Source organism: Sapajus apella, unplaced genomic scaffold, assembly GCF_009761245.1.
Source record: "Sapajus apella isolate SASKATOON/1434 unplaced genomic scaffold, GSC_monkey_1.0 scaffold157, whole genome shotgun sequence".
Taxonomy (NCBI): domain Eukaryota; kingdom Metazoa; phylum Chordata; class Mammalia; order Primates; family Cebidae; genus Sapajus; species Sapajus apella.
In genome coordinates, this window is record NW_022437097.1 from 2063340 (window position 1) to 2089854 (window position 26515).

The 26515-nt window shown below is 40.7% G+C and overlaps 1 long non-coding RNA gene across 1 annotated transcript; it reads left to right on the plus strand.

The window, feature by feature from the left end:
- The first annotated feature begins 8307 nt into the window (after window positions 1-8307).
- LOC116541823 lies at window positions 8308-25712 on the plus strand. Its single transcript, XR_004264966.1, has 3 exons — window positions 8308-8391; window positions 15290-15296; window positions 25701-25712. It is a non-coding gene; the product is annotated as an uncharacterized LOC116541823 (long non-coding RNA).
- Window positions 25713-26515: the final 803 nt, after the last annotated feature.

Sequence of the window (26515 nt, forward strand, 5' to 3'; positions counted from 1 at the left end):
TTATGGCAAGGGAAGGCGATTGATTGGCTATTGGGGAAACAAAGCAAAGGCAATTTTATTGGCTGTCAGGAAGCAGGAAGTGCCTGAAACTAGTTGCTATTGGTAGGCGGGTGGGACTTTGGGTAAGTGGGTCTTGATTGGCTGTTGGGGAAACAAAGTGAAGGCAATCTTATTGGCTATTAAGAAGCAGGAGGCTGGGCGCGGTGGCTCAAGCCTGTAATCCCAGCACTTTGGGAGGCCGAGGCGGGTGGATCACGAGGTCAAGAGATCGAGACCATCCTGGCCAACATAGTGAAACCCCGTCTCTACTAAAAAATACAAAAAATTAGCTGGGCGTGGTGGTGCGTGCCTGTAATCCCAGCTACTCAGGAGGCTGAGGCGGGAGAATTGCCTGAACCCAGGAGGCGGAGGTTGCGGTGAGCCGAGATCGCGCCATTGCACTCCAGCCTGGGTAACATGAGTGAAACTCCGTCTCAAAAAAAAAAAAAAAAGAAGCAGGAAATGCCTGGAGCTAGTGGTTATGGGTAGGCCGGCAGGACCTTGGGTAAGCGGGCCTTGGTCCGGGGGGATACAGGGCAGACTGCTATCGGGCAGGGTCTGATGGGGCTTCTTTTTAAAAAATTTTCCTGCAGGGTTTATCAACAGCGGGCTGGGTGTTGAATGCATAATTTAGTGCTGAATGTGGGCTTGGGTCTGGTATGCGGAGGCAGGTGCGGGGAAGCCGTGCAGCGGTTATCAGGCGGGGAGAGAGATGGATGTGTCCGTTTAACCCTCTGTGAGGCAGCTGGCCTTAAAATACTGAAGTGTTGTCCAGCCTTCCTAAGCACAAGAAGGCTGTGATGTTATTTACAGAGAAAATACACGTGTTAGACAAGCTTTGTTCAGGCACAAAGTTACAGCACTGTTGGCCATGAGTTCAATGACAGTAAATCAAACAAATATTAAGTGAGATGTCATTAAACAGAAACACACATAAAACAGGGTTATGTATTGATTGGTTGACAAAAAAAATGTGACCAGAGACTCAAAGAAATCTAACCTTGCATTTCTCCTGCAAGCAATTGTTTAGCATTCACTCATAACTACTACAAATAAAATCAACTATAGTGAGTGATCAATAAATGTATAATGAAAGAATGAAGGAAAAAAAGACACGTGTTAGAGAAATGACATTAACAAGTGAAAAGCTGCTTCATGAACTCACATGAAGCCAAGCAGATAGAAAAGTATAATTATATATTGATATAATAAAAAAGAGCCACCGGGCGTAGTGGCTCACGCCTGTAATCCCAACACTTTGGGAGGCCGAGGCGGGTGGATCATGAGGTCAAGAGACCAAGACCATCCTGGCCAACATGGTGAAACCCCATCTCTACTAAAAAAATACAAAATTAGCTAGGCGTGGTGGCGCGTGCCTGTAGTCCCAGCTACTCAGGAGGTTGAGGCAGGAGAATTGCTTGAACCTGGGAGGCGGAGGTTGCAGTGAGCCGAGATCACGCCACTGCCACTCAAGCTTGGTGCCTGGCGACAGAGCAGACTCTGTCTCAAAAAAAAAAAAAAGCCAAATTACATAGTTTAGGCCAATATTATATTATCATAAAATAAGGATAACATACAAAGAAGACGTAATAAATGTACACTTCCTACTGAATCAGAAGAAAATATTTTGCCACAACTTTCCAAAAAAATGAATTATTTTTATGCAAAATCAAGTACATCCGGCTGCTCTGGATTTAATATTTCATAGTAACTTTTCTGTTGATATCTCATTGAGTGTATTAAAAACCTATATGTTTTATATTTGTAAAAATACAATAGTACTACATTTTGAGCCATTAGAGTTCTCAACGGCTCACTATCACTCTTTTCCAAATGTTATATTATCAAATGTTTACTTACTAAATTGTTAACACAGCATGATTATCTTCACTTTATTATTTTTTTTTAAAATAGAGACAGCTATTTTGCCCAGGTTGGTCTTGAACTCCTGGGCTCAAGCTAACCTCCTGCCTCAACCTCCCAAAGTGCTGGGATTACAGGCAAGGGTGCTGCACCTGGCCCAATCTCCACTTTAAAAAAAAAGTGCTAGAATGTTTATCTTTGAGCTCTTCTTAAAGCAAGAAAAAGAAACGTATTGAATCTTTCCACTGACTTTATAAAGCAGACTCTACACTGTAGCATGCTGGGAGAGGGTCTGACCTGCCAGTTCCACAGCCATGTGATTGTGGTGAAAGCAGACATAACATTATGGCTCAAACAGAGCAAAGATGAGCTTACAAAGTACATGGTTTAAGTAACTCCAGAGCTCTGGGACACAGATCTCTTTCTTCAAGACACGTATCTCATGTAACCATAATCATCATTGGTGGTGGGGAATTTTAAAAACAGAGTATCCCCAAAACCTTCCAGACTTAGTTATACCACAGCTAAATCAGGTGATTCCAACACATGATTCACAGTCCACAAAAAACTGAAATGTTTACAAAAACAAAACTCCCAAAAGATAAAGTAGCCTTTTCTCAAAATCCATTCAAAATTTAAGCCAATCTTTCTTTCTGTGTTTTGTTTGACAATTGCTGTTACTTATTCTAAAATAAAAGATTCATACATACAGTTTTCACACACATACAATTTTTGCATACAAACACATATGCAATTTTTGCATCTAAGTTTCAGGGTTCTGACATTTTAAATGCTGTTGTCTTAGTTAATGTGGGTCATAAATCAAGTCTATTATTATACTGATATATACATACTTTTTTATTATGGAATTTATAATCATAGATCAAAATGGTAGAAAGAATAGTAAAACAAACTTCCAAGTATAAGCCACTCAGCTTTAAAAATTATCAGGGTTATTAGATATTACTCTTTTGAATACAAAGAAAAGATTACACAACAACCCGAATTGTACTGCCAACATCTACAGCAAACTGTGTCACCACTCCCCGTACTAAATGCTTTATAGAGTATGAGCTTTTTGACCTGCAAACACATTAAGTTTTCATTTGAAATGCCCCTGGGATCAGCTGGTTAGAGCAACTTTCCTAAATCCCTCAAATAATAAAATTGATGCTAAAAATTTATGTTGATTATAAAAATATGACTTTTATTAAGAGATTTGTTATTTCTTATTATAAAATTATGCATTTCATTTTGTAAAATTTACAAATACAATCACATAAATTTGCATATAGATGGGTATTTATGATATTGTGAAATCATAGTTTGCTTTCTTTGGTGTGATAGTGTTACAGTTAAGTGGGAATATTACTTTATTTTTAGGAGATACATAATGAAGTATTTGAGGTAGAAATGTTATAATGTTTGCAACTTGCTTTCAAATGGCTCAGTAAATTTTGGGAGGTGGGTGGGCGCACGTGTGTAGATCAGAGATTAGCAAATTACTGTAAATGACCAGATGATAAATATTTTAGGCTATGAAGATCAAGAAGCAAATTCAAAGCTATTTTGTAGGTATCTATACAACCAGTTAAAACGTTGCTGTTTCAAATGTAAAACTCCTTCTTAATTAAGAGCTGTATGAAAACAAGTGATGGCCCAAACTTGGCCTTGAACCATGATTTACCAACTCCCAATACGGATAGATGGATGGATGGATAGATGAGAGAGAGGGAGATGATAGACAAAGAAAGTATGAGACATGAGATCTTCTTGGGGCTATCTGGGCTGTTGAAAAAATATATATGGGAAGACATTAACAATTGTTGAATCTAATTGGAGGGTATATGGATATTTACTGTATTAGTCTTTCAAATTTTCTGTATGTTTTTTATGTATTTGCATTTTCTACATTTTCATAATAAAAACTGAATGCAAATACATAAAAATATAATGAAAATAAGTATCATCCATGATATCTCACACTTAGAGATCAGCAACATTTGCATCTTGGCAAATTACCTTTTATTTTTAATTCCTGTGGAATATGTTTTTCTTCCAACTATGATGAGATCCTACTCCATATAAAATTTTATAGCTTGACATTTTAATTTAACATTCATTCATAAGCATTTTCACCTGTCATCATTATGTTAATGGACACATAATATTCTACTGAACGAATGGTTAAAAGATTTTAACTATTTCCCAATTTTTGGACGTTTAGTTTGTTTCCAATCCTTCACCCTTATAAATAAGTATTTCTTAATATGATTTTAATCTATTAATGTATTACCTTCTTAAGAAAAGGCTCTTGGCGATAATGAGTGTAGATAATGCCATTTTGTTGTGTCAGTATGTTTTTCTTTTGAGGGGAAGAAAGAGAAACATGATAAAAACTGATGGTTAATATTGCTGGAAAAAGTATTTCATCTCTTAAAGTCCTTGTAAATCAGTTACCTTGAAAGGATAAAGTAGATAATATGAATAAGAAAAATCAACGCAGTCTTTAGTTGTGTAAAATATGCATAATATAAACATTACCATCGTAACCATTTTAAATGTTCAATTTAATGGCATCAAGTACATTCACAGTGTTGCGCAACCATCACCAACATCCATCGGCAGAACTTGTTCACAACCCCAAATAGAAACTCTATACTCAATGAATACTGATCCCCACTGCCCACCCCTGTCAGCCCTTGGTAACCTCCATTCTACTCTCTGTCTCTACCAATTTGCCTATTCTGGGTACTTCTTATAAGGGGAATCATGTAGTATTTGTCGTTTTGTGTCCAGCTTATTTCACTTAGAATAATGTCTTCAAGCTTCCTCAATGTTATTGCATGTATCAGAATTTCATTCCTTCTTAAGGCTCAATAATATTCTGCTGTATGTCTGTATCACCTTCTGCTTATCCACTCGTTCAGTGGACACTAGTTTGCTTCCTCCTTTTGGCTTTGTGAATAATGCCTCTATAAACATGGTGTGCCAGTAACTCTGTGGGATGCTGCTTTCACCTCCTTTGAGGTGGAATTGCTGTTTAACTTTTTGAGAAACCACCAAACCATTTTCCAAACAAAGCTATTTGATAATAAATGTCAGGTATTAGTGATTCTTTTCTTTTCCGTATGTGTTGACTTGCTGGCCCACACAGCCAGATCTGGGCCTAATGCTTGTCCATCTTTAATTTCCACCTGACTCCCACCCACACTTCGTTGAAATCACACTCGCTGTTTGCCCATTTCTGGCTCTTCAGGCACATGCTCTGCCTGGAACATTCTTCCCAGATAAGCACAAGGTCCACACACCTCACTTCTCAGGGCTCTGCTCCCGTGTCCCCTCCTCAGGGAGGCTGTCCTACTTTCACCACCCTATCTAAAGTAAAAGTAATACCCTGTCACTCTCTATCTTAACTTCCTGCTTCTGTTTTCTTCCTAGTACTTATTACCACCCAATCTACTATATGTTTATTTGCCTTTTTCTGCCTTTCCAGTTTCATGGAAGGAGAGCAGAGACTTTGTCTACGATGTTCACTGCAGTAACCCCTACTCATAGTCTCACACTTAGTAGTTTTTCCATAGATATCAGTTGGATGACGGAACGAATCCAGACCAGGGCCCAGTCACTAGTCGAGACTTGGCTTTGATTTTCTAGAAAGATACAACTCATCCAAGACTTCTTAGACTCATGGGTTTGGTGCATTTGCTGTAGTTGTGATTATGCTACACAATAATTCCTTCTATACATCTATTGTGTTAAGCTACACATTTTGTGACAACTTGTTTCTATTTTCTATTTTGAAAAAAACTAAAACTATGAAAAAGTTACGAGAATGGTAGGATGAACACCATACACTTTCCACTCAGGCTCACCAATGTTAGCAGATGGACCCAGTTGCATTGTCTCCCCCTCCCCCATATAGTCATTATCGTTAGTGTTATTCTGAGAATCTTGACGTTACTCTTAAACTTCTTGCTAAAACGTTTGAAAACCACCAAAGAGTTGACTTTCTCAGAGTTTCCAGTTTTCACACTAAATGTCCTCTGAGACCTAACCAATCTTGAGTGGACCAGTTAAATGGCAACAAAAAAAGTTAACAAACCCAGAAGCTATTTTAAAGGATAAAGTTAAATTAACTTGGCCAGGTAAGGTGGCTCACGTCTGTAATCCCAGCACTTTGGGAGGCAGAGGCAGGTGGATCACCTGAGGTCAGGAGTTCGAGACCAGCCTGGCTAACATGGTGAAACCCCATTTCTACTAAAACTACAAAAAATTAGCCAGGGATGGTGGTGCACACCTGAAATCCCAAGTACTCGGGAGGCTGAGGCAGAAGAATCGCTTGAACCCAGCAGGCAGAGGCTGCAGTGAGCCGAGATCATGCGATTGCACTCCAGCTTGGGAAACAAGAGTGAAATTCCGTTTCAAAAAAAAAAGTAAAATTAACTTTTCGCCAACCTAAAGTTAACATCATGTATTAGGAGTCAGAGTTAGTGGTTCTCTAATGCTGTCTAGGCTTACCCTGTAAAGACACACAGGCAAAGAAAGACAGAGAGGGAGATAGAGTTCTGCCCCAAACACATTTTGCCAAAAGGAGCACATGATATGTTAAAGTGTCATTTCACACCTCCATTGTAATTTAACTTTCTATTTATATAGATTTTGCTCTGAATCCATCCTCGTTGCTGCTTCATGGGAAAAATCAAATCCCTATAAAGAGCTGCTGGGTTTTTTTCCTTTAACTCTACTGCCATCTAGTGTGGAGAAAAGAGAATTCTGGACTCTGAAAAAAAGAACAAATGTGTATTATTTGCTAGTATATCTAGATTCAACACTTTTTATTGCAGAATAAACTTGGAAACTATATCCACCATGACCTTCTTGTTTTGTTTTAGATTCAGTAAAATTTCTAAGAAAAAAATCATACTTAAAATATCAGAGCATACTTCACATTGTCCTGAAGGCAAGATGAACAATAAAGCTTGGTTTTCCCAGTGACCTTTTGGCCCATTTGGCCTCACAAAGGAACTCCCTTCTTCCTTTGCTTCCAAGTTATTTACCTGGTGCTTTGACATGACTCCTTTGTGATGCTTACTGGTCATTGGTTGTTCCTGTCACTTCTGCGGGAATGTGAGCTCCCAGAAGGCAGCAATTTTGCCTTTTTTTTCTTCCCCACTTTGTTCACTGCCATATCACAAATTACTAGAACAAAGCCTGTCACATACATGACAAGCATTTAATAATTACTTATTCAACAAATAAACAAAGGAATAAATGAAGGAATGAAAGGAATAAACTCCAGAAGTGGGTGAAAATGCATACTAGGGGACGTCAAAAAGGCCATCAGTTCCAGGCATGAGGCCTCGTACCTGTAATCCCAGCACTTTGGGAGGCTGAGGTGGGAGGATCACCTGAGGTCAGGAGTTTGAGATCAGCCTGGCCAACATGCTGAAATCCCATCTCTACTAAAAATACAAAAATTAGTCAGGTGTGGTGGTGTGCACCTGTAATCCCAGCTACTCAGGAAGCTGAGGCAGGAGAATCACTTGAACCTGGGAGGCAAATGTTGCAGTGATCTAAGATCATGCCATTATGCTCCAGCCTGAATGACAGTGATAGGCTGTCTCCAAAAAAAAAAAAAAAAAAAAAAATGGTCATTGGAAGAAAACAGAATTAAAAGATAAAAATACCAGCCCGGGCAACACAGCATAACCCCATCTCTACTAAAAGTACAAAAATTAGCTGGGTGTGGTGGTATGTGCCTGTAATCCCAGCTACTTGGGAGGCTGAGGCATGAGAATTGCTTGAGCCCAGGAGGTGGAGATTGCAGTGAGCCAAGGTCGTGCCACTGCACTCCCTAGGTGACAGAGCCAGACTCTGTCTCAAAAAAAAAAAAAAGATAAAAATAAAAAATATAAACTTTGTCAACATAACCTTCATCAAGTTCAAGACACTTTTGTAAGTGATGATATCAACCATTTTGTCCATCCTTGAAGAACTGAGGAGCCTGGGAATTTAACCATGCTCATGTTGCCTTTTTTACATTATTAACTGAAGAAAAATGGATCCTCCGCAAAGATTTTTTAAGAATAGAAAACAAAAAGAAGTCCGAAGGAGCCAAATCAGGACGGGAGGGTAGGTGCCTAATGATGTCTCATCAAAACTCTTACAAAATTGCCCTTGTTTGCTGAGAGGAATGAGCAGAAGCATTGACATGGTAGAGAAGGACTCTCTGGTGAAGCTTTTCCAGGAGTTTTTCTGCTAAAACTTTGGCCAGCTTTCTCCAAATGCTCTCATAACAATCAGAAGTTATTGTCCAGAACAGCAACAAGCAAAATACCTTAAGCATCCCACAAAACTGTTGCCATGATCTCTGCTCTTGACCTGTCCTCTTTTGCTTTGACTGGACCACTTTCACCTCTTGGTAGCCATTACTTTGATTGTGCCTTGTCTTCAGGACCACACTGGTAAAGCCATGTTTCATCTCCTGTTACAAGTCTGAAGAAATGCTTCAGGATCTTGATCCTGTGCATTTAAAATTTCCATGGGAAGCTCTGGTCTTGTCCGCAGCTGACCTGGGCACAACTGTTTTGGTACCCATTGAGTGGGAAGCTTGCTCAACTAATTTTTTAGTCAGGATTGTATAAGCTGAACAAATTGAGATGTCTAGGATGTTGGCTATTGTTGGTGCTGTTAATTGTAAGTCCTGATAATGATGTTGTCCTGCCTATGATGATGGCTATTGTTTGTGTTGTTAATTGGGGTATGAACAAGAAAAATGTTTCCTTGCAAATTGATGTGGATGGTCTGCTGCTGCAGTCTTCATCTTCAACAATGTTGTCCTTTCTTTTTCTTTTCCTTTTATTTTAAGAGACAGGGTCTCACTCTGTCACATGGTGGAGTGCAGTGGCACCATCGTAACTCTCTGCAGCCTCGAATTCCTAGCCTTGAACAATCCTCCTGCCTCAGCCTCCCAAGTAGCTTGGACTACAGGCGTGCACCACTGCACCCAGGTAAATTTTCTATCTTTTTAAGAGAAAGGATCTCACTATGTTGCCCAGGCTGGTCTCAAACTCTTGGCCTCAAGCAATCATCCCACCTTGGCCTCCCGAAGTGCTGGGACTGTAAGCACAAGCCACCTCACCTGGGCCCCATCTTTTCCTAAAACAAGTTATCCATTTGTAAAATTATCATTTGAGGAATTTTCCCCGTAAACTTTTTGTGAAGCATCGGTGACGCTACCATTCTTCCACCCAAGCTTTGCCATAAATGTGATATCTGTTCTTGCTTGAATTTTAAGCAGAATCCATGTTTCTCTTACAAGAACTCTTTCCAAACTGATGCCTTATCCTTCTTAGTGACTCAAACTAGACCGTGTTCAGGCATATTATAATAAATTAGTACAGATTTATCTTGGTGTAAAAAAAATTAAAATCCACGCACAGTTTTTTCATAATACATATTTTTCATGGACTTTTTGAAGACCCCTGATATTTGCAGTGTTAGTTTCCTTTTGTGACTGACATCTTTTCCTGTAGGCAGAGCACATTTTCATTCACAGGCTACTCCCTGACCTTTAACTCCTGATTCCCTCCTGGGGAGATAAGCACTGTCAGTTCTTTGAGATCATTGACTATATTTCCACTCAAATAAACATTGCTTCTGTTTCTCAAAAACAGAGATATGGATAGGAATCATGCAATACTAGATATTACATGAGTAGACATTACAGCACATTTTCTGTGCATCAAAAACAGAAATACCAATAGGAACCATGTAACTTTAGAATCAAGTGATTTTTTAGAAACCATAAAGCGAAGCAGATAAGCTCTTAATTCTCACTTTCAGGCTAAATCTTGAAAATAATGTTCTAGGTTGAGTGCAGTGGCTCACACCTGTAATCCCAGCACTTTGGGAGGCTGAGGCAGGCAGATCACAAGGTCAGGAGATCGAGACCATCCTGGCTAAAATGGTGAAACCCCGTGTCTACTAAAAATACAAAAAATTAGCCAGGCGTGGTGGCACTTACCTATAGTCCCAGCTGTTCGGGAGCCTGAGGCAGGAAAATCGCTTGAACTCGGGAGGCAGAGATTGCAGTGGGCCAAGATTGCACCACTGCACTCCAGCCTGGGTGATAGAGCAAGACTCTGTCTAAAAAAAAAAAAAAAAAAAAAAAAAAAGAAAGGAAATATTGTTCTAAAGCAAGTTATAAAGGTTGTTTTGCTTTCTTTCTATTTAATATCTAGTTAAAATCTCTTATTTCTTTACATTTTCCTCCTTGTAAATTATACTAAATCTTTCCAATCCTTGGCTAAAACAGATAAAGTGATAACTGAGTTTCTAAACTCCTACTCACAGTATAATGAAGAACTCTAAAGAACTCATTTAAAAAATGACTTGGGAATAGGAACATTACATGAGATGATATCAAAATCTTTAAAGGGAGATATTTTTTAAAAGTTTAAGAAAGACAGCTTCCCATCTGAAATTGGAAAAATATCTTTGTGAAGTAGTAGAGGAATTCTCAGTTCACTACTTAAAAATCAAGAAGATATTTTCTCCAGAACGAATGGGTCAGTTTGCTTTGGATGGAGATACTAAGGCTGATGTGGCCCGTGAAGCATGCTTAGAAAATGATGATGCTGAGTCCACACTTGGCCCGCACAAGTTTGTCTCGGTAGCCTGATGCCAACATTGCTTTCCGATTACATATCATAATTTTTCAAGTACCCGCATCTTGGTCAGCTAATTTGGTCCTCCTGAAATGCCTGTAGTGTAGAGGAGACCAGGATTGTCCTTGGCTGCACTGTTGTGTGGCTTTTGAGTAGGGAAGCTGGACTCATCCTACTCTCCCCTCTCCATCTCAGCCTCCCAGTGTCATGAACAAGGTAACTGTGCCAGTACAGGACAAGGGGTCTCTCCCACCTTCCCCCAGACCACTGTAGGTCCTGGGGCACATTTCACACCACTGCAAATCCTAGGAGGTGAATATGGCAGGGGCCCTAATCTCAGCAGGAAGCTTCTAACAGGTTTGATGAAAACAGCTTGCAGCTCTGAGCACAGCTTGGTCACCATCTGTGCCCATGAGTAAGTTAATTCCCTGGACTTCATATTCCTCTTTAGTAAAATGAGCACATAGATTTGCATGATCTTTAAGGCAGTGGTTTCCAGAAGATGAGTCCATGGTTCAGTTTGGAAAAAAAATTAATTTTGGGAATTCACATGGGCTTGCCAACTCTTTGTTGTTTGAAATATGTTAAAGAGCTGGGCGCGGTGGCTCACGCTTGTAATCCCTGCACTATGGGAGGCTGAGGCAGGCAGATCACTTGAGGTCAGGAGTTCAAGATCAGCATAGCCAACATGGTGAAACCCCATCTCTACCAAAAATACAAAAATGAGCTGGGCATGGTGGCAGGTGCCTGTAATCCCAGCTACTCAGGAGGCTGAGGTGGGAGAATCACTTGAACCCAGGAGGTAGAGGTGGCAATGAGCCAAGACTGCACCAGTGTGCTCCAGCCGGGGCAACAGAGCAAGACTCCATCTCAAAAAAGAAAAGAAAAGAAAAAAAGAAATACATTTAAGATAACAACTCTGATCATCCCTCCTCCCATGCTGGTTCCAACCAGTGGAGAATTGACACAGAGATCCAGATGAAGATCAAAAAAACAACTTTATTAGTGGATTGGTCAAGTACCTAATGCCCACAGAGTAACAGAGGGTCTCTTAAGGCAGAGTAAAGAGACATTAGCTGGCATCTCTCCATCAGTGAGATTTAACAAACACACCTGAAGCCAGTGGGCAGAGTAATCTCAGAGAAGTGCCTCGTGAGTACCACCGCAGTGCCACCTCCACAGAGCTCAGCCCCTACTCCCATCTCATCCTTCTCCTTGTGTCTGGGATCTGTAAAATGGGCAGCTCAGCTACTGCCCCAGAAGGCTCTGAAATCAGTAAGGACAGAATATTAAGATAACTTTGGTGGGCATGATGGTACATACCTGTCTGTAGTTTTAGCTACTCAGGAGGCTGAGGTAGGAGGATCACCTGAGCCCTGGAGTTTGAGACCAGCTGGGGCAACATAGCAAGATTCTGTCTCTAAAAAACTAAAATAAAAGGAAAGAAAGGAAGAAGAAAACTTCAAGGCCGCGCACACTGAAGGCCAAAATTCATTGCTTTTTAAATTTTTCATCTCCAATTATATTCCACTTCAGACTCAACCTAACTCATGACATTTTATGATAAACACCACATGAAAGTCTAAAGTGCTCCGAACGAGGCAAAGCCAGCCACACAAAAATGCCCAAATGTACCTAAACTCACATCAGTGATCACAGTTTCAAAGAGAGGTTGAAGTCTAAAGCTGAAACCCTTTGACTTTGGTACATTAAAGTTTGAAGACATGAAGTTTCAACATTTTCTTTCACTTGATTTGGGGCGTGGTAAAAACTTCTCAAGAACATAATCCTGACAGCAGAACTGTCCTTTCCTAAGTGCTACAGACAGAGGATTATAGGATCCCACTGGGACAAAAGGCATTTTCAAGAGCAAGCCAGTAGCTTCCAATGTGGGATCCTAAGCAAGAAGGCACTGAAATGGTGCCCAAGGACTGGGTACTTGACTGCAATCGCCGTTTCTCAGCAGAGACACAGAATTTACCCCAGGCCTCCACGCACTCTCCAGCTCTGTGCTCAGGAAGATGTTAGAACTGCTCGTGCAACCTGAGGCCATTCCCAGAACTATTCATATTAATGTGGTGGGTACTGGCTGCCACCTTGAGGATCTAGCTCAAATCCCTTAGAGAACAAACAGTTAAATACACGTAATAGAATATGGTTCAGCCTTAAAAAGGAAGGACATTCTAGCAAATGCTACAACATCAATGAACCCTGAGGACTTAGGCTAAGTGAAATAAGCCAGATACTGAAAAATAAATACTGCATAATTCCACTTAGATGAGGAACCTGAAGCAGTTAAATTCATAGAGATGGCTAGGTGTGGCAGTATATGCCTGTAACCCAGTACCTTGGGAGGCAGAAGCAGGTAGATTGCTCAAGCTCAGGAGATTGAGACCAGCCTGGGCAACATGGCAAGACCTCACCTCTACAAAAAATACAAAAATTAGCGGGCATGGTGGCACATGCCAATAGTCCCTGCTACTCAGAAGGCTGGGGTGAGGATCACTTGCCCCTGGAGGTTGAGGGTTCAGTGAGCCAAGATCATGCCACTGCACTCCAGCCTGGACGACAGAGTGAAACCCTGTCTCAAAAAAAAAAAAAAATTCCATAGAGACGTGCAGAAGAATGGTTGTCAGGAACTGGGAGGAGGAGAGAATAAGGAATTATTGTGTAATGGACATAGAGTTTCAGTTTGGAAACTGGCAATGGTAGCGCAACAATGTGAATGTACTTAGTGCCATTAAGCTGTGGATTTAAAACTGATTAACATGGTAAATTTTATGCTGTGTGTATTTTACCACCATTTAACATTTTAACCTTCAATTAAAAAAAAAAAAAAAAAAGTCCTTCTTAGCCTGACTGCGAAACCAAGAACACCTATGATTGTTTGCATAACTCTAAGCTACCCAATGCTGGCAGTTTGCAATGAAATTCAGGCTTCTCAAGCCTCATTTAGTAAACACCACAGCCTATCCAGCCCCCCTGCACTCCCCACGTTGATCCACGGAGGAAAGGTCTTCCTCCCACACTTCTGCCTCTAGACCAGTGCTGGGAGGAGAGCTTCCACCCCACTTTCCTGTCATCCAAAGGGAAGAGAAATACTGAATCTGATGGGTGAGGGCTGGCATCACAGGCCAGGGCTCCCCAGTGGACAGAGTTCAGGGTCAGTGTTACCTGCGACTGTCTTTATCTTTGTGTGCCCAGCAAACTGAGCAGGGCCCACCTCAGCAAATGCATAATTCACTTCCTGCCCCACCCTCTCTGCTTATAACCAGGGATGAGTCAGAATGGCCTCATAGCAGGGACCTGTCTGAAACTGGTTTCAGGGGAAGGTAGAAGGCCCCCTCAAGACTGCCAACTAAAAGTCCGTATCTCAGCTTCACTAGAGCTGGCATGGACACAGGGCTTAACCAGGTCAAGAATGGGACTTTGATTCCCATCTGGATGTCAGTTTCTTGAGCTGCTTCTCTTCTGGCAGGAAAGGGGGCAGAAATGAGAGGGTAAAGGAGAATGGTCGTATTCCCCTCAAATCACTATGAAATGGTCTTTTAAAAATAAGAAAAGTAGGACAGACATTCTAAAGAAAAAAAAATTCTTTTCAACTGAACACATTTAGCTTTATAGAAAGCTCACCTTGTTTGTATTTAGTTTTGTCCAAACTGTTAATTTCATAATTATCACTACTCCATGAACCTGCATTTGAGAAATCTTTGAGGAGGATTCCTCTGAAGTAGTTTTTTGCTGTCAAATTCTATGATACTAATAACTATCACTTCTCCTTCCATTACCCCTCCCAGAACCCCTGAACCCCCAGAACTACAATTTATTGCCTTACAGAATGCTTTGTACGAATAAATACTCAAGAAATTTTTAAAATACAGCCTGTCCCCCGTGTTGGGGTGACTCAGGAACCCATCTGACCTAAAGTTCCGTCTATGTATCTGAATCCAGAGTCCAGACACTCATGCAGATGAAGAAAAAGTATCAGGAGCGGCACATCCCTGAGCCAAAATGCACCAAAGACGATTTCACAATAGGTACCCAGTTTATTTTTGCTTTATGGGGCTGCCTGCAAATTCAGGTTTCTCTGGTTCACCTCCTTTGCATTATTGTGTGTTAATTAAAGTGAAATTAGCACGTCTTCCTGAAGCTCTTGCCAGTCCTTGGTATACACAGCAGGACTAACAGTAAGCTGTCTTCACTCCGTGCTTTCTAGGCATCAGGGTTCTTCAAGACTCATATTTTTTCTCTGAGAATTATTATCTCATTCTGCCTACCATGCTCCCCAGCAGAGAGGGAAGAAGAGAACTCTCTGTGTCCCCCACTCCCACACAAAAAGCCATTCTCTTCTTTGCAAGCAACTGGTACATGTTTTCAGCTGACATGTCCTAGATTGTTCTAAAAAGAGCAGCGGCAAATGAAACTGCAAGAACAGATGATTCAAAGACTCCCTGGGAACTGCCACAGCCAGCTCATAATTACAAACGCAGGGTAGGCGGAACATCTGTATCCTGAATCATTCTGCTTTTCTAAAAGGGAGAATGTCATTAGCCCTCCTGCTGCAGGAAGCTTTGAGATCTGTAAGTAGGCTCCAGAACTGGTTCACAGTGTGCTGTGTCTTCTTGAGACTGCAAGTGACCCTCCCCACTCCCGTACAAATTTAACATATATTGAAGTCATTATAATTAATTATCAACTGAGTGTAGCCCAGAGAGCTTTTAAGTCTATATTTTGAACAATAACTCTGCAAAGGTAATGTTCATGTGTTTTGGGGGAGAATGATAACCTTCAAATCTTATAAACGTTTCTGATCTTGGTTCTCTAATGCCTGGAATGATACAAATTTAGGGACATTGCCTTTTGGGGGAAGAGATACTAGGAAAAAGTGTAAGGACAAATTGTTCTTATAGTTTCTGGAAAACTATAAGAAGAATTATCTTAAACGAGAGCTGGTTGAGGCTCTGGGCTTAATGAATAACAAAAAGATGATGGCAAAAGAAACAGAAGATATTGATGACTGAAAACAAGACTTAATACTTTTGGCAGAGCCAAGTTTACCAGTGTGTTGGCAGGAGTTACTGTTCCTCCTTGTATGACTTCGTTGGGGACATTTCATTGTTTATACAGAAAGTGTAAACATAGCTGTTGATTTAACAAAACACTGTTTTTTATTCCCTGTCTCCCCCAGCCATGGTAAATAGCCCAACATTTAAGCTCGTAGGCTTTGATGTGAGTTAAGGTAAGATTCGGTTGTGCTGGTCATAGCTGTGTGCCTTAGGACAAACTTCCTACCCTCTCTGGGTTCAGTTTCCAGATTTCTATAGGAGTCACAATCCTATCTGTCTTGAAAAGCAGTTTTAAGGATATAATGAGGCAATGTTTATAACCACCAGAGGATAATTTTGGGACACAGCAAATCCTTAATGAATGTCGGGGTAGAATGGGGTGGCACTTTGCTGTTGTCAATTTATCTAAATAAAATCCCCACTTACAAACACTTGGTACAGAATAAAATTAACAGTCTCCAGGGTCAGCGCAAAAACCTCAAACTCTGAACAAGTATCACACAAAATGCTTGCGTAAGGTAGCTTTCCGTAAAGAAATGTGACGAACCCTGAAAGAAAAACTGAGGAAAACAGAAATGTCCACTTAAGACAATTAGACAGACATACTCAATGTTTGTGAAGGGAAGATGACACATTACCATCAGGTCTTTTTGAGCTGGCAGCAGGTTCTATCTGAGGATTCTAGATATTCAAATGGCCTGACATGAGTTTGAATTTGCCAAAGCATCCTCATAGGACCTCTTGAGAATGTAATCAAAGACTCCCTGAGAACTGCCACAGCCAGCACAAAATTACAAAGGCAGGGTAGGCGAAACACCCCCTTGTTTCCCCATTTCTACTTTGAGGGTAGAAATGGGGAAACAAGGGGAAGCTGGAAAGTGATTGTAGGAAGGTCCCGTAATAGGACCATGGTAGGAGGAATGTGCCTCAGGAAGGGTGAAAAAGTTATTCTACTTCCTCTCATCCTTCTGTTCACCAACCTCTCCCCAGATGCATGGGCTAGGGCACTGGACATCCTCCAAACTTGACCAGTTATATGACATCACTCTAATATAACATAATGTTCTTAGTCTATTTTGTTTGCTATACCAAAATACCATAAACTGGTTGACTTATAAACAGGAATTTATTTCTTACCATTCTGGAGGCTGGAATGTCCCAGATCAAGGCACTGATAGAGTCCATGTCTGGTGAGGGCCTGCTTCCTGGTTCATCTCACATAGTGAGGGCGTTCTATGAAGTGTCTTTTAAAAGGGCGCTAATCCCATTCAAGAGGCCTTCTTTGTTATTGCTTAATCGCCTCTCAAAACCTCTACCTCCTAATACCATCACCTTGGGAGTTAAGATTTCAACATATCCATTTTAGAGGTACATAACATTCATCCCACAGCAATGATGAAATTGTATCCTTTTAGCAGCAGGTACAAGATCCATCATCATTGGGAAAAGACCCTGGGTCAGCCCACTTTAGCCAGGGAAGTACCCATGTGGTCATGGATGCTGGCTTCCACAAAATTATCCTGCGAAGGGTGAGATGTCTGTGACACTCTTGAGTGAAGGAGGAAGAAGAAGAGACAGGAGGAAAAAGAAAGGTAAAAGAGCGAGAAAAAAGAAGAGTCAATGCAGTAATGGAGAAGACAGCCCCTCAAATTCTCACCAAAGCCACTAAGCCCATAAAGGCTTAGAAGTGGATTAAGAGTATGAGTGGTATTTGTGTCCAGGTTGGCAGATCACAAAACAGAAAAAAATACAGGCAGAAGTAGAGCTAGAAGGCAATGTGACCTCAGCTGCTAGCTGGGTTACATAAACTATCATATGATTAAACATGCAGTAAGTCCTCCTTTAACATTGTTGATAGGCTCTTGGAAACTGCAACTTTAAGCAGAACTATGTGCAGCAGGTCCTCAAATGACATCATTTCATTCAATATCGTTTTATTATAACATTGACTAAAAAAATTGGTTTTTCTCACACGTCATTTTGCTTACAGTCACAGTTTCCAAGAACCCATTGAGGACATTAAGTGAGAATTTATTGTGTATATTTTTACTAAGGGATAAAAATATTAAGGTGAATAAAGATCTCGAGGTGAGATGGTGTGTAAGTGGCATGCCAAGCCGAGGGAACCCCCGTGCAGATGCACAGAAACTACCATGCACAGAGTCAATATTTGTTGAACTCCTGCCATGTGCAAAGGAATTATATTAGGCTATGGAGCCCCATGTTGAGCAAAACCAGAGTCCTAGCATTCACACACCAATGAGAAAGATAAATGCTAATCAAGTCACTGCACGAAAGTCTGTAAAATGACAGTAGTCAGGAGGGCTGTGAAGAAGGGTCACATGGTGCAATGAGAGAATGAACAGGGAGACTGGACTCATCCGGGGGATCAGAGACCTCTTCCCCAAATAAGCAATGCTTGGCCTGAGAACTGAATGGTGAGACCTTAACTAAGTGAAGAAAATAGAGCAAAGCATCCCAGGAAGAGGAATGTTATGGGTGGCAAATTGAAGGACTGAAAGAATGCAACGTGTGTTTAGGGCAAAGAGAGCCCTAGAGAGAATGAGCAGCATGAAGCCGGAAGGTTGGAAGGAGCAAGCTTCTCAGGGGCTGCAGACCATGTTACTGAGTTTAGTCTTTACCTGCAGGGAGAGAGGAAGTCACTGACAGGAAACTGATAGGAACATCCAAGAAAGTCTGAAAATGGCAGATGAGTCCTCTGTGTACGCATAAAGTGTGCCTCCACTTTACTTAGCATCTCAATAAACTATATATTTGGGTTACCCTGAGTAGCTGGGCATGCCCCAAATGAGAAAATATTTAATTAACATCGTTAACTTAGCAGGTTGGGCACGGTGGCTCACAACTGTAATCCCAGGATTTGGGGAGGCCGTGGCAAGTGGATCACTTGAGCTCATGAGTTTGAGACAAGCCTGGGCAACATGGCAAAATCCCATTTCTACTAAAAATACAAAAATCCTGGTGCATGCTTGTAGTCCCAGCTACTTGGGGGGCTGAGGTGGAAGGATCTCTTGAACCTGGGAGGTGGAGGTTGCAGTAAACCGAGATTGCTTCACTGCATTCCAGCCAGCCTGGGTGACAGAGCATGACTCCACCAAAAAACAAACAAACAACAAAAAAAGACAAAAAGTAATAAAAGAAAAAAAAATGTTATCTTAGTAACTGCATTTCCATAATCGGTATTTTTTAAGTGAATTTTCTATCAACACACAAGAAAAACTCTAAATTCTGAACTACTACTGAAATGTAAATGCCCAGGATGTAAATTCACAATTCAATGTTTAATTTTTAGTGACTTGAGGAATACTGGTCAAACAGCCAGAGTTCTTTCTTTTTTTTTTTTTTTTTTGAGACAGAGTTTCACTCTTGTTACCCAGGCTGGAGTGCAATAGTGCAATCTTGGCTCGCTACAACCTCTTTCTCCCAGGTTCAAGCGATTCTCCTGCCTCAGCCTTCTGAGTAGCTGGGATTACAAGCACCTGCTACCACACCCAGCTAAATTTTTTGTATTTTCAGTAGAGATGAGGTTTCACCATGTCAGCCAAACTGGTCTTGAGCTGCTGACCTCAGGTGATCTGCCCTCCTCAGCCTCCCAAAGTGCTGGGATGACAGGCATGAGCCACCACGCCCAGCCCAGAGTTCTAATTCTGACTCTGCCTCTTATTAGTCACATGGTCTTGCACAACTCTCCAAATAGTTATTCATTGTGCTATTATTTGTAATAGAAAAATATTGGAAACACCCTAAAGGCCCATACATAGGAGTTTGGTTGATAAACTCTGGTTTATATTTGTATATAAAAAAGATTTCTGTTAAACAATATAAACTGATTTCCAGACCATATTACTAAGTAAAAAAAAAAAAAAGACAATATGTAGTATGCTACATTTTGTGTGACAAAGACAAAGTGTTGAGATTCACTGAGGGTGGTTGGCAAAATATTAAGGGAACTATTAGGGAAAGTTATAAGAGTATAGTCTCAAACCTTTTGGAAGGCCGAACGGTTTGTAAGAATGGAACAGGCTGAAAGCAGCCAGTTCTTACCTTAGAGCATTAGGTCATAGGATGAAGACTAGGGATAATAGAAGCTTCCCCAGTTAAGTCAGTTTAGCCCACATTCCTTTGTCTCTACTCTAATTGTTTACTCATGTAAACTTTGTGCTGGACGGTCCTCTTAGGGAAAGGTTGAAGAGGGATTACCCGTTAATGGTGTTTGTTCTGGGCCCTGGAACCAAAGCTTTTATCCTTTGTAAAACCACTTTTAACCATGTTAATTATCCACAAGTGTGTTGACTTAGAACCTCTGTTATTAAATCTATACTAAATAAATGTGAGGAGGAACAGCTAGCAGGGGGTCGGGTAGCTGCAGCTGCCCTCTGAGAGTAGCTGACGACCTCCCTAGCCCACTCATTCACTGTACTCGGTGTGTGAGTGCATTTTATTCACTTGTTGTGGAGCCAGGGTTTGCTGGACAGACCCCCGCAGGTGGTGATCAACATCTCAACAAAATACATATTCATTCATTTATTTAAAAAAAAAAAAAGAAATACAGAATATATGATGAATGAATAGATACTTATTCATTCATTTATTTATTTTTTAAAAAAAGAAATACAGAAAGGATAAATAAGAAATAAATGAATTTGGTTACACAAAGAGGGTTAGGAGATGGAATGGAAAAAAACAAAAAGGGGATGGGACCTGTCTCGGTACAACTTTCCTATTGTTTTGAATTTTGAACCATGTTGGTATTTTACATATTCAAAAAATAAAATTAAGTCAACAAGAATGGGGGAACAAAGACTTGAAAGTGAAAGAAATGAATAAACTTGATTATAATCAAATTGGTAACACAATTGGAAAGAAAAAATAATTAATCCAAACAACTTTCAGACACTGCAACAAAGTATTCTAACTTATACACCTTCAGTGGAATAGAGTCTAAGAGTCTAAGACCACCCCCCTCCCCCCAAAAAAAAAAGAATCTTAAACTTACTTGCTAGGTTTGCTTTTGGTAATGATGTTGGTGAGGCAATTCTGGAACTTTTTTGTGTATATTGCAAGACTGAGCAAATGAGTGAACATCTATTGACATTTTGAGGTACCAGGGATTTCACTGTGGGAGAAAAAAGATACAAATATAGATTAGGGGAAGGAGAGAAGGAAGATCCTATATTATTGGATTGGGTATCAGTTGGTGGTATCATTATGAATTCGTGATTTTGACGAAGTATTTTCCTCTTCTGTCCATTGAAAGACCCTAAAAACAATTTTGCCACAGAGTAGTGAGCACAGAGTGCACCCATATCTTGCTCTCTAAATACCATTCACCAGACTCTTTGGAAGCATAGATCATTTCAAGGTGAGCGTGCAACATCTTGTTGTGCCAGAAACGTTAAAAGTGCTCAATAACTGAGGAAGATGTGTCAAAGAGATACAAGAATCAGTTTAAGGGGGCTCCCACTCATCAAATTTGGGGCAATGCATACTCAATAAAATAGAATTCATGAGTTCATACTGAAATTAAAAAGAATTTAATTTTGAGACAGAGTCTTGCTCTGTTACTCAGGCTGGAGTGCAATGGTACAATCTCAGCTCCCTGCAACCTCTGCCTCCTGGGTTCAAGTGATTCTCCTGCCTCAGCCTCCCAAGTAGCTGGGATTACAGATGCATGCCTCTATGCCCAGCTCCTTATTTTTTTCTTTTTGTATTTTGTATTTTAGTAGAGATAGGGTTTCACTATGTTGCCCAGGCTGGTCTCAAACTCCTAAGCTCAGTTAATCCACCTGCCTCGGCCTCCCAAAGTACTAGGACTATAGGCATGAGCCACCACGCCTGGCCAAAAAGAAATTTTAAAGGGATTAGGAAGAAAAGGGAAGCCTTTTTATAGAAAAATGCCAACTAATAAACATAGACAAAATTACAGAAATAAAAAATTGCCAGCCAGGCAAGGTGGTCCACACCTGTAATCCCAGCATTTTGGGAGTCCTGAAGCAGGCAGATCACTTAAGTTCAGGAATTTGAAACCAGCCTGGTCAACATGATGAAATCTCCATCTCTAATAAAAATACAAAAAAAAAAAGCTTGGCATAGTGGTGCACACCTGTAATCGCACCTGCTCAGGAAGCTGAGGCAGGAAAATCAGGACCCAGGAGGTGGAGGTTGCAGTGAGCCAAGATCATGCCACTGCACTCCAGCCTGGGTGGCAGAGCAAGACTCTGTCTCAAAAAAAAAGAAAAGAAAAAAAATAAAAAATTGCCATTTCAATGGCCCGGTGCTGTGGTTCACACCTGTAACCCCAATACTTTGCGAGGCTAAGGCAGGTAGATCACTTGAGGTCAGGAGTTTGAGAACAGGGTGGCCAATATGGTGAAACCCTGTCTCTACTAAAAACACATAAATTAGCCAGGCATGGTGGCAGGTGCCTGTAATACCAGCTACTTGGGACGCTGAGGCAGGAGAATCACTTGAACCCAGGAGGCAGAGGTTGCAGTGAGCCTAGATGGCACCACTGCTCTCCAACCTGGGCAACAGAGCGAGACTGTCTCAAAAGGAAAAAAGGAAAAAAAATTGCCATTTTATAACTACCATAGTAATGTTTGATTCACAAAGGAATCATCTGTGGATACTAAAACCATTGGGAGAAAGTTGGGGAAATAGGTATTCACACAGTCACAAAGTAGCACATCCCAAGTTATATTTTAATTACAAAGAAAAGGAATAAGTATGACAGAGAAATCCAGTAGACACCACCTTAATTAAGAACAAATTCAACAACACCAATTTATAAAACAATTCACATAAGGTGCTAAGACCTGTGACACAACCATACCCTGTGCAATATCCTTGCCAATAATGTTTAACCAAAGTCTAGTCATGGGAAAACAATCAGACATCTGCAGAAGAACTGGCCCGAACTCTTCAAAAATGTCAATCATGAACAAATTTTAAAAGGACTGGCAAACTGGTTTACATTAAAGAACACTAAAGAGACATGAAAATAAATGCAAGGTCTATCATTGCCCAAATCTTGAATTAAAAAACAAAAACTGACCTGAGCATGGCAGCACAGACCATGTTTCCAGCTGCTCAGGTGACGAAGATGGGAGGAACACCTGAGCCCAGGAGTTCGATACCAGACCGGGCAACAGAATGAGACCTAGTCTCTAAAAATATGAATTAAAAATTAAAATTAAAAACCATGCTAGAAAACATTATTGGGCCAATTGCAGAAATTTAAATATAGACTTCCTATTAGAAAATAGTACTGTGTCAATATTAAATATGACCAGAGTGTCATCTTTCAGTCATGTTTATATATAGGAAAATGTTCTAATTTTTGAGAGAGACATGCAGTATGTTTTGGGGCTTGGGTGTCACGATATTTGTAACTCTCAAATGGTTCAGCTAAGGATATACACGTACAAAGGGAGGGAAAAGAAGAAAATGGGACAAAAATGGTAAAATTAGTGACATAAATAGCATATGAATGTTCATTGCACATTTTTCACAAATTTTCTGTAAGTTTGACATTTTTCAGAGTAAAACATTGGGAATAAGAAAAAAAGGGAGTTGTTTTTTTTTTTTTTCGCAGTCATGGCAAGATGATAGCATAGTTAGGCAATCTGAGAACCAGTAAATATTCCTCTGGGCTGATCCTTTCCCAGAGCGCAAGCCCTCACTGAGAAATTAAGCAAAAACAAAATCAGCAAGTGAATATGAAGCATCCAGTGAGATTTGAATTTCAGATAAGCAACGAACAATTTTTTGGTATAAGAATGTTGTGCCAGGCACTGTGTCTCATGCCTGTAATCCTAGCACTTTGGGAGGCTGAGGCAGACGCATCACCCAAGGTCAGGAGTTTGAGACAAGCCTAACCAACATGGAGAAACCCTGTCTCTATGGAAAAAAAAAAGAAAAAAAAAAATTAGCCGGGCATAGTGGCTCATGTCTGTAATCCCAGCTACTTGGGAGGCTGAGGCAGGAGAATTGCTTGAACCCAGGAGGTGGAGGTTATGGTGAGCCGAGATGGCACCATTGCACTCCAGCCTGGGTAACAAAAGCAAAACACCGTCTCAAAAAAAAAAAAGAATATTCCAAATAGTGTGTGGGATGCACTTTATTTGCTCTGGCAACCCCACTGAGAGGTACTTTGGTCTGTTCCATGCCCAGGGCATAAAGCATGCCATTTCAGGAACCAGGCCAGTTCAAGGTCAGGCCCATTTATCTTTTTTATTTACTGTTTTTATTTAATGGACCTCTATTTTCTTGAATGAAGATAACTCCTCGGGCTGTATTTTGTCCTTACATATTGGCAGTGTAACTTACCTTAGGCTTAATTTTTTCTTACTGAATTTCCAAGCTCTTTTCTACTCCCACCACCTTTGACTACCCAGTCCTTCCCAGTTCTCATTCTCTTCACTGTTTTTTCCCTTCTCAATGTCCACCACTTTGGCCGAGGAGGGAATATCATACCTCCAAAACAGTCAATGATCACTAGCAAGGATTGCTTCTGGAAATGTGAATCATTGCATTAACCCCACCCAACATCATTAGTTAAATGCTTTCAGGAGGCTGACCTGGGACCCTCCTCTCCCAAAAGAAACCCTAGATGTCTTGATGTAGCTTTTTTGATATATTTGGCAACCATCAGCTTCAGAGCAGCTCAGCATAAGAACTAATTAATATGTTACACTCTTAATTTTCCTCTTACCACTCAAGCCCCTTCTTTTTTGGTCTTCTTTTTCCAGTTCCTCTTATTTTTCTTAAGGTCTAAATGTTAGACAGCATCACTATTAAATCCTGGGCCTTTTCTCATCTCCCTCTCAGAACTAGTACTTCCCAAAGTTCAATCAGATAATTATCAACTTCATGATTTTTGCCATCTCTGGATAATTATTTACTTATTAATAATTTTCCATAAATAGATTTGACTTTTAAAAATGTATACATTTTAAAAGAAAGCTTTATGTCACAACTCTAATTGAAAATCCAGTTTCACAAATGGAAGATAAATCTAAACATAAAAACAAAAAACCCAAAATATATAATTTAACTTTTTACTTAAAATTCAAATAATCAGTAAGAACAAATCATTACAAATACAAAAATTTATAAAAATACACACCCCAATGAGAAAAATTGAACTGTTCCTGATTCATTAAGAACAAGAGATGTTTGGCTTCATGTATTTGACTCTTGCTTACAGGTAGGGAAGCTGAAGCCCACAAGGGCAAACAGCTTGCCTAAGATCAAAGCAAAATGCAGGCAGAGCTGGAACCATGGTCTTGAGACCACTGAGTCCCAGCTGCAGATAGTGGTCACACAATCCAGAAAGGAACAGTAGCTCTTTGAGGTATAAGGATTCAGTCAGGGAGCAGGAGCTTGGTACATGGTGTAGTAAAACGAATATAAACCTTGAAGTCAGAAAGGCCTTGGTGAAGTCTTAAATAGACCAGTAAAGTCATGTTGCCGTCTGCCTGTGATTGTGACTTTACCACTTTAAGCCTTTGTTTTCTTTCATTCCTTCCTTCTTTCTCTTTCTTTCCTTCCTTCCTTCTTTCTTTTTTGAGATGGAGTCTTGCTCTGTCACCCAGGCTGGAGTGCAGTGGAGCAATCTTAGCTCATTGCAAAATCTGCCTCCTGGGTTCAAGCAATTCTGTCTCAGCCTCCTAAGTAGCTGGGACTACAGGCACTCACCACCATGCTGGGCTAATTTTTGTATTTTGTTAGAGACGGGGTTTCACCATATTGGTCAGGCTGGTCTCAAACTCCTGACCTCAGGTGATCTACCCACCTCAGCCTCCCAAAGTGCTGGGATTATGGGCGTGAGCCACCATGCCTGATTGAAGCCTTCATTTTCTAGCATAACTCACAAATTGTATAATTTTAAGAGGACAATCAGACATATGTACTTAGTTTTCAGCCCAGTGGTTATCCAATCAGTAGAAATTTCTTTCCTTCCTCTCCTGCCTTTATATCACCCACACAGCTCAGATGTGCCCAACACCAGCTCTATTTCCTTTTGAAAGAGATACAGATTCTTTGAAGAATCTGTATGTATTTCCATTGTATCTCTGTGTCCAGGACTAGGAGAAAGGCCTCTATTTGTGCAAGGCTGATTGGTAAGATAAAACGCAGCAGCTCCTTGGCTTCTGCTGCAGGGTGAGTCTTTAAAGATGAAGATGGCCTAGAGATAAATCTGAAAGCCAGAGGATAACCCCAACTTTGAGCAGTGATGGGTGATCTACAGGCTATAAAGAAGTAGCCCTGTGGCTCAGGAATGGACTCAGCTTCCAGATCCAGTGAATGCTCAGAGACTTCTAGAAAAGTCTAACCCTGGGAAAGCCCTGAGGTCCAGGTTATGGTTAGCAAGAAGTCTACATCATTTGATGAGTGTGAAGAGAAGAGAGCTATTCCCATGGAGACAGTTTGAGAGGCATAGCTGTGGGATCTAAGAAACAGCTGGGATTTGAGTATTCAATGTCCACAGAAAAAGACGTGGCTGAGACTTAGAAGTGGTGAGAGGGGGGAAGGACAGGGTGGCTGGTCTCCATGGCACAGGAAGGAAAGCAGAACTTCCATTCATCACTTTGGGGGTGAGATTAGTTGAGGGCAAATTGTAAAGCATGTAACCCATCCATTGAATGGAATCTAGGGGAAGTAGATCACCTAATGGAAATGTTGGATGGTTTCAGCATTGTAAAAATAATAGGAAATGATCAATAGGGGAAAACCAAAATTGGGACTTTCAGGAATACTTGAGATTCCATGTATTCTTGGAAGGAATCCAGGTGGGTCTGGATTCTTTACGGTGCCATGGAAGACAGGTGGCAAAGTAACCAAGAGATTGCC